The following is an 8760-nucleotide window of genomic DNA, read 5'->3' as shown; positions in this document are numbered from 1 at the left end:
AATCAAAGTGGCACTTCTCGGGTTTTAGTGTGAGGCCCGCAGATCATATGGCCTGAAAAAGAGCTACCAAACGGCGCAGATGCTCCTCGAAGGTTGCCGAAAACACGATCACGTCGTCAATATACACTAGGCATGTTTGCCACTTAAGTCCTGAGAGCACAGTGTCCATCAGCCTCTGAAATGTTGCTGGTGCCGAGCATAAACCGAATGGAAGAACTTTAAATTCATACAATCCGTCAGGAGTGATGAATGCTGTCTTCTCCCGATCCCTCTCATCTACTTCAATTTGCCAATATCCACTTTTCAAATCCATTGAAGAGAAGTAACGTGCATTTCGTAGCCGATCAAGGGAATCATCGATGCGAGGGAGGGGGTACACGTCTTTTTTGGTCACTTGATTGAGCTTGCGGTAGTCAATTCAAAATCGTAAGCTGCGGTCCTTTTTTTAACAAGTACAACGGGGGAAGCTCAGGGACTCTGTGACGGCTGGATAATGTCGTCTCGAAGCATTTCGGCCACCTGACGCTTAATAGCCTCACGCTATTTCTGAGCCACACGGTAAGGATTTTGTCGAATCGGGCGAATCGCGTCATCCGTGATAATGCGATGTTTGGTCAAAGGTGTTTGGCCGACCCGCGATTCTGCAGCAAAACAGCCTCGAAAGTGATCTGTGAGATCCAATAGACGTTCCCATTCTGAAGACGACAGATTTGGGCTCACATCGACTATGGGTGCGGGCGCCTTGCTCAATGATCCTTCCAGTTGCAGCACGAAATATTCTTGGTCACTTGAGACGCTATCGAAGGCGGCCACAGTTGTGCCTTTCGGAATACGCCGACGCTCGTCGCTGAAGTTTGTCAGCAGCACTTCGGCGTGCCCATTGCCCACACTGACTAGTCCTCGAGCTATAGAAACACCTCAGCTGAGTATCAGGGTGACGGCCCGTTCGACGACGCCATCGCCAGTATGCGCCACGTCGCACTTCACTTCAACCAGAGAGCACGATCGTGGAGGTAATGTTACCCCCTCATTGGCAACTCGTAAGGGCATCAGTGGTGCTTGCGCATAACCAAGGTCTCCATGATTTTTGGTGAAGCCAACGACGTTGTCCTGAAAGCTGATCACAGCCCCATGAAGGCGCAGAAAGTTCATCTCAAGATGAGGTCTTTGTAACAGTCTGAGAGGATAACGAAGCTGCCAACGAACACTGAGTTTCCAATTCCTATGCGGGCAGTGCACTTCCCAGTCGGTGCCAGTAGCTGACCCCGACCCCAGCACTGCTTATTACTGGTCCAGTCCATTAGGTTTTTACTTTGCGCAGCTTGTCAGCCAGTTTTTGACTTATGATTGAAAAATCTGCCCCGGTATACACCAGAGCGTGTACCTCCAGCCCATCAATGCAAACGGCGAGGTCAGCGCTAACAACGTCGTCTGGGTTGCTCGTCTCTCTTGGCATTTGCGGCGGAAGTGCGGTAAGGTCGGCGCTGTTATTTTCGTCGCCGAGGCAGCTTATCTGGTTCGGCATGTTCGGCGCTAATGTAGGCGGCATTATCGGTGGTAGTGTGGCAGCGTCAATGTGAACACAGGCGTCACAGTCATGGGTTGCGCTCGGCAGTTGCGGCGGTAGTCAGGGCTTTGAAACTTTTCGACTGGTTGCAACCTCCCCTCGCGAGGTTTCGGCGCTTAGGTTCCCCGGCGAGGGCTCGGGGTCCGCCGTCCGCTAACGTCAGCATCGCTACGACGCGTCGGTGAAGAATAACGCCGTGGAGATGGGGAGCGGCGGCGGAAGCCCGGTGAGTCGGCTTCCCTGCTGAGCGGCGGGTCCTCGAGCTGGGCACGGCCAGCGTCGAAATAGCGTCGTGCAGAACCAGGCGGAAAGGCCTGCCCCTCTTGGCGGCAGCGGCAGTACCGATACACATGGCCAGGTTGTCCGCAGAAGCAGAGTGGTCGGCTGTCATAAGAGCGCCACAGGTCAGTTCGGCGCGGCTGAGGGCGGCCGGGACCTGCCCACTGAGGCTCCTGGAAGAACCGCGTCTGCAGACGGCTCGCTGAGCTCGGTGGGGCGTGGTCTAGCGGCGGACTACGAAGGACTTCTGCATAGCTCGCGGGTTCCTGCTCCTGCTCATAGTAAGGCGCCGTGTTGACGGCCGTGTTGCTGTTGGGTTGGGGCACGTGGTATGGTTCGCAAACGGCTACCGCGCTGTAAACTGGATGAGACTCGTGGTATGGTGCAGACGGTGACAGAGCATGCCAGAGCTCTTTCCTAACGGCTGCTGCGACGGCCTCTGGTGACTGAACGCTCGTAGCAGTAATTCGCTGGAGCTCCTCAAGGACAATTTCTCGAATGAGGTCTCGAAGAGTGTTCCCATCGGTTGAAGTGAGTGCCGCCGCAGTCGGTGGAACACCGGTGAAGGGTCGGTCATACTGGCGGCACCGTTCTTGGAGGGCTCGCTCTATAGCTGTAGCGTCCTTGACGAACTCACTGACGGTTTGAGGTGGGTTGCGCACGAAGCCGGCAAACACCTGCTCCTTGACGCCATGCATAAGATGTAGCTTCCGTTGCTCAGTCATATCGGGGTCGGCACGGCGAAAAAGTCGAGCCATGTCTTCCGCAAACACAGCTACGCTTTCATTTGGCTTCTGGACGTGCACTTCAAGCAGGCACAGCGGAAGTCATTCCATGTGGACAAGCTGGCCTCGTGGTTTTCATGCCAAGTTCTAGCAGTATCCTGAAGTGCAAAATAAACATTGCAAAGCTTCTGGTCCACGCTCCACTGGTTGAACTTGGTCACTCGTTCAAACTGGTCAAGCCAGTCTTCCACATTTTCAAACGCGTTCCAGCGGAAGCACTCCGGTACCTTGGTGTTGTGAAGAGTCACCGACGTAGTGGTGGGAGGTGCCATGGCTTGGAAGACCCGGCGAACTTTGACGTTTGAAGAGTCGCCCGGTAGATGGTTGTACTCCGGGGAAAGGCCTAGACGTCGGCGGCTAGCGCGATGGACAGGCGTGTCGATGTTCGGGACTCGCTGTGGACTGCCGGAAGGAGTCCTGTGCATACCCAGCACGCTCCACCAGTGTCAGGACTCGGTAGAACCCCGAGGAGAGCTGAAGGTAAAACAGTTTACTGGTTGACGAGAAAATGTCCCTGCGCACTTCAGCTTCTTCTTCTTCTTGCCTCGCGCTCGTAGACCAAGTCTTCATCTTTGGCGTCTTCTTGCATGCGGCAATATATTGTTACGTACTCAGCAGGCACTGAGTGAGTCTGGGGTGTTTATTTAAGAGATGTAGCGACGGGGCGCAGAGCTCAAACCGATCAGACCGACCAGATCCCTTTTCCTCTACTTTTCTGATCTCCTCTCCTTCGTCGTCTACGCAAAGCACGTTACACTTCCCCCTCCGCAGACGAAGCCTCCAACGGCGAGCTAAGCAGTGTCCCGAGGGCTGAAGCGTTTGAGCCGAGCAATATGCACCACATGGGTCTTTCGTGAGCATCGACCGCTGTCAGTAAGGCGTGAGACGACGTAGTTCAAATCACTGATGCGCTCAAGCACAACAAAAGGGCCAGTGTAGTGTGACAGGAGCTTCTGACACAAACCGCGCTTCCGGAGCGGCGTCCACAACCACACTCGATCGCTAGGGTCATAGGGGATAGGCTGGTGGCGAATGTCGTAGCGGTGTTTAGAGCGCTGCTGAGAGTCCAAAATGCGGAGGCGGGCAATTCGACGTGCTTCTTCAGCTCGGCAGAGTGTAGTGGCGATGCAAGGCTCATCGTGGATAGAGAAAGGAAGGATGGTGTCGATGCAGCGGCGGGGAACGCGAGCATACATGAGGTGAAAGGGGCTGTAGCCAGTTGTTTCATGCCGTGCAGTGTTGTAGGCATACGAGATAAAAGGAAGGACATCATCCCAGTTCTTATGGTCAGAATCGACGTACATGGCTAGCATAGTGGTGAGCGTGCGGTTTGTGCGTTCGACGAGGCCGTTCGTTTGTGGGTGATACGGTGTCGAATGACGAAAATTGCATTCGCAGCGACGAAGAAGTGCTTCGACAACATCCGCAGTAAACTGGCGTCCATGATCACTGATGAGAGCGCGAGGAGGTGCATGACGGAGAATGAGAAAGTGCAGGAGAAAATTAGACACATCGGAAGCAGTGGCAGACAGTATAGCTGCTGTTTCACAGTATCGGGTTAGGTGATCAACACACACGATCGCCCAGCGGTTGCCATTCGCAGACCGGGGAAAAGGGCCTAACAGGTCGATGCCCACTTGCTCAAATGGAGTGGTCGGAGGTGTGACAGGGTGCAGCTGGCCTGGCGAACACGATGCAGGAATCTAGAAACGCTGGCACTGGACACAGCTGGCTACGTATTGTTGAATCGTTTGACGCATTTTGGTCCAGTAAAAACGTTCTTGTGAGCGGTGAAGGATCCGGACAACTCCCAAGTGGCCTGATGTGGCATCGTCGTGCATCAGTTGAAGAACAGGGATGCGAAGGCTTTCCGGCACGACGAGAGGGAACCGTGCCCAGCCGGGCTTGAAATTCTTCGTGTAAAGTAAACCAGCGAGAATACAGAAACGGGCAGCAGGGAAATGGCCGGCGGCGTCGAAGAGTGCTGTTAACGTCGTGTCCTTGCGCTGTTCAGTCTTGAACTGGTTAGCATCAGGAAACGTGGGTGAGACAGAAGCGAGGTAGTCGTCGAAGTTGTCGCCATCGCAAGCAGTCGTCGGAAACGACAAACGCGACAGACAGTCAGCGTCGGCGTGTTGACGACCGCTTTTGTACACGACAGTGGAGTGGAACTCTTTTAGCCGCAAAGCCCAGCGGGCAAGTCGGCCACATGGGTCACGGAGATTCACAAGCCAACAGAGCGAATGATGGTCGGTGACGATGGTAAAAGCATTTCCGTACAGGTAGGAACGAAAGCGTTGCACAGCAAAAACTACCGCGAGACACTCTTGTTCGGTAACTGTGTAATTTCGTTCCGACTTGCTCAACGACCTACTGGCATAAGCTATGACATGCTTATCTCTGCCTTGGCGCTGGATGAGCACACCGCCAACTCCGACATGACTGGCGTCGGTGCGAACTTCGATGGGAGCAGACGGGCAAAAATGGCGCAGAATGGGTCCCGACGTCAGGAGAAATTTCAGATGGCGGAATGCAGACTCACAGTCAGGGGTCCACTGGAATGGCACGTCTTTCCGTAGGAGGCACGTGAGTGGGAAGGCGACGTCGGCAAACCGCGGAACAAAACGGCGAAAATACGAGCACAGCCCTAAAGAACTGCGAAGTTCCTTGACTGATTGCGGCACTGTGAAGTTGGTGACAGCCTCAACTTTCGGGGGATCCGGCCGGACACCGTCCTTATCAATCAAGTGACCGAGGACAATTATTTGACGTTCACCAAAGTGACACTTCTTAGAGTTAAGGACCAGGCCCGCTCTTTCAATGCCGTCGAGGACGATAGCGAGGTGGCTGTTATGTTCGCTAAATGTCTTCCCAAAGATCACGACATCATCCAAATAACACAAACAAATCTGCCACTTCAGGCCACGAAAAATAGTGTCCATAAATCTTTCAAATGTGGCAGGTTCATTGCATAGTCCAAAAGGCATGACATTAAATTCATACATTCCGCCAGGTGTGATAAATGCAGTCTTTTCTTTGTCGTTTGGGTGCATTGGTATTTGTCAGTACCCTGACCTTAAATCAAACGAGGAAAAATATGAAGCAGTGTGTAGACAATCGATGGCATCGTCTATGCGTGGGAGCGGATACACATCTGTTTTTGTGATGGTATTTAGGCGACGATAGTCTACGCAGAACCGCCACGTATTATCTTTTTTTCTCACGAGGATCACTGGGGCCGCCCAAGGGCTTGAAGATTCCTGGATAACTCCTCGGTTTATCATGTCATGAACTTGTTGGTCTCGTATCTCACGTTCGGTTGGTGATACGCGGTAAGGCCTTTGTCGTATTGGAGGTGCGGATCCAGTATCGATCACATGATGAATGCGAGAACGGGGAATGGGTACTGGAGGGTCTCTGGAAAAATCGAACACTGTGACATGCTTCGAAAGCAGTCCCACCAAAATGCGACGCTCGGTCGTGGAAAGGGACTTATTAATCATGGCCTGAACTTTGGATTCTTCAGAGGGGTGTCCCGGTTCCTCAAAAGCGTGATCACTGAGCGCCGCAACGGAAACCGACAAGCCTTCCTCGAAATGGGCAAGCTTCATGCCACGAGGTAACACGGGGCTCTTCCGAATAGTTCACTGTCCACAGCGTGGTGTTGCTGCCACTAGTTACGCGGACTACGCAACGGGGCACGAGGACACTCTTCTTAGCTCACTTCAGTGCAGTGGGTTCCACCACGGCATCGAAGGCATCACACAAAATTTTTGATGAAACAACCGGCACAAATCCGGCAGACATCGCCGGTACAACTGTGTCCTCTGACACAGAGAACGCTCCGAAATCAAGAGAGGAGCTTTCCACAAGAGCCGACATCAGAGTTGCGTCCAATGAAATCCCTCCAGTACGACAGTCTAATGTGGCACCGCACTGCTGCAAAAAGTCAATTCCAAGTATAACGTCATGTGTGGAACGTGTCAGCACAGCAAATTCAGTCCTGAACACTTGACCACCGATAATAACGTTCGCAGAACAGACACCAAGGGGAACTAATGTTTCACCCCCAACACCCCGAAACACCACAGCCTGATCCCGACCAAACATTACTTTTCGACCCAAACTATTCTTGAAGTTCAAACTCATAATAGATACTGTCGCACCGGTATCTACTAATGCCATAGTTCGAATTCCGTCGATAAGCACTTCAAGTTTGTTCTTTAACATAAACACGGGAAGAGTAATTGATGATATCGACTCGCCGGCGGCCTCACATCCATCGGCCGCGCTGTCTAGTTTCTCGGAGGAGGCGAGCGGCGTCGAGGAGATGGTGAGCGTCGTTGACGTGAAGGTGGTGGTGTCAGGCTGCGGTCGGAGGCAGGCGAGGTGTTTCGCAGCAATGCCGCACGGTAGCTACCCCAAGAGGATGCTGGCGTTGGGTGCTGAACGTCCGCATCAGGGTTGAGGGAAGTGTTCGGCCACAGGTGATGGTCTGGTTGCATCGGGCCTCGTCGGCGGTAGTATCGAGATATATGTCCGGTCATGCCACAGCGGTAACACACAGGTGGCGGGCGCCAGCGATCAACGTATGATGCTTGCCAAGCGTGGTCAGAACGTTGGTTGTAATCATCTCGAGGCTGTTGTCGCGCCAAGTCGCCTGTGTAGGCACGCCGTCCTCCCACAGACTGGTAGGCAGACTGTACATCGCGGTGTCTCCGATCGGCGAAGTTCTGCTAAACGCCAGCTGGAACCGAAGAAGTAGATGGTGTTGCGGACTCTGCCTGCAATGCGCAACCATCTTGCTGGGCGTCATCCCGGCGCACAGGGTCTTGATACCGGAGGAGTTCCTCGCGCACAATTTGGCGAATCACATCAGCCATTGACACTGGAGCAGCGACGTCAACGCTGGCGATGGAGGTGACATTCGCCAGGCGCCCAAGTTTCGGCACAATATGACGAAGCTTCAAAGCCTCGAACGCTCTGCAATGCTTGATGACGTCGGCCGTCGACTTCAAACTCTCTTTGCTAAGAAGGAAGTTGTATACATCTTCAGCAATCCCTTTAAGTAAATGTCCAACCTCATCTTCTTCAGACATCCGCGGATTCACTAGCCTGCACAACTTTACGATTTCTTCAATGTACATGGTGCAAGTCTCACCAGGTAATTGGGCCCGTTGAAGCAACGTCTGTTCGGTGCATTTCTTTTTGGCAGAGCCGTCACCAAAACATTTCTTTATCTCTTCTGGAAAACGTTCCCACGTGGTAAGAGATTCTTCATGGTTATCAAACCAAATCAGCGCTGTCGCTTCCAAAAAGAATACGACGTTGGCTAGCCTCACTGTGGCATCCCAGCCGTTATAGCGACTCACCCGCTCGTAATTAGTCAACCACTCGTCGACGTCTTCATCGGACCTTCAAGCAAAGGTGCGTGGTTCGCGGTGATGCTGCCAGTGGCCCACTGCGGGTGCTGCTTGCTCGCCGCCGCCGTCCTGAGGCATATCCAGTGGAAGTGGTGGCAATCCGACAACTCTGCGGCTGCGTCGAGGAACAGAAGAATCCGTGGTGATACCCAGCAACGTCCACCACAACTGTTACGTACTCAGCAGGCACTGAGTGAGTCTGGGGTGTTTATTTAAGAGATTTAGCGACGGGGCGCAGAGCTCAAACCGATCAGACCGACCAGCTTCCTTTTCCTCTACGCTTCTAATCTCCTCTCCTTCGTCGTCTACGCAAAGCACGTTACAATATTAATGAACTTCCTAATTCTATTAGCCCACCTCAATGTGTCTTATATGCTGATGACACTACAGAGTCATTATCGAATACGTCCGTAGATGATCTGACTCTCGATTTGAATGCGGTTCTAAGTAATGTAGCCAAATGATGTACCGATAATCAGCTAGTGATTAATCCTACTAAAACAAAATTCATAGTCTTCAAAAGTAGCAAGAAAATTCTTTCGTGTCCTACGTTAACCCTTTGTTCTTGTAATGTTCCGGCTTCTAATAACATCAACGTTCTCGGGCGTTATTCTTGATTCAGCTCCTAAATTTTTCATCCATATCACTCATCGAAAAAAGATCTATGGCATCAGAGCGCTAATTAAGGCGCGTCCATATTTTCCAT

General features: G+C 52.5%; 1 pseudogene; it reads right to left on the bottom strand.

Moving 5' to 3' along the window:
- Positions 1–7367: 7367 nt before the first annotated feature.
- Positions 7368–8132, bottom strand: LOC144128782 (uncharacterized; annotated as a pseudogene).
- Positions 8133–8760: the final 628 nt, after the last annotated feature.

This window comes from Amblyomma americanum, chromosome 1 (assembly GCF_052857255.1).
Source record: "Amblyomma americanum isolate KBUSLIRL-KWMA chromosome 1, ASM5285725v1, whole genome shotgun sequence".
NCBI lineage: Eukaryota > Metazoa > Arthropoda > Arachnida > Ixodida > Ixodidae > Amblyomma > Amblyomma americanum.
The sequence above is the reverse complement of the archived record's forward strand: the minus strand, read 5'-3'. Positions and strand labels throughout refer to the sequence as shown.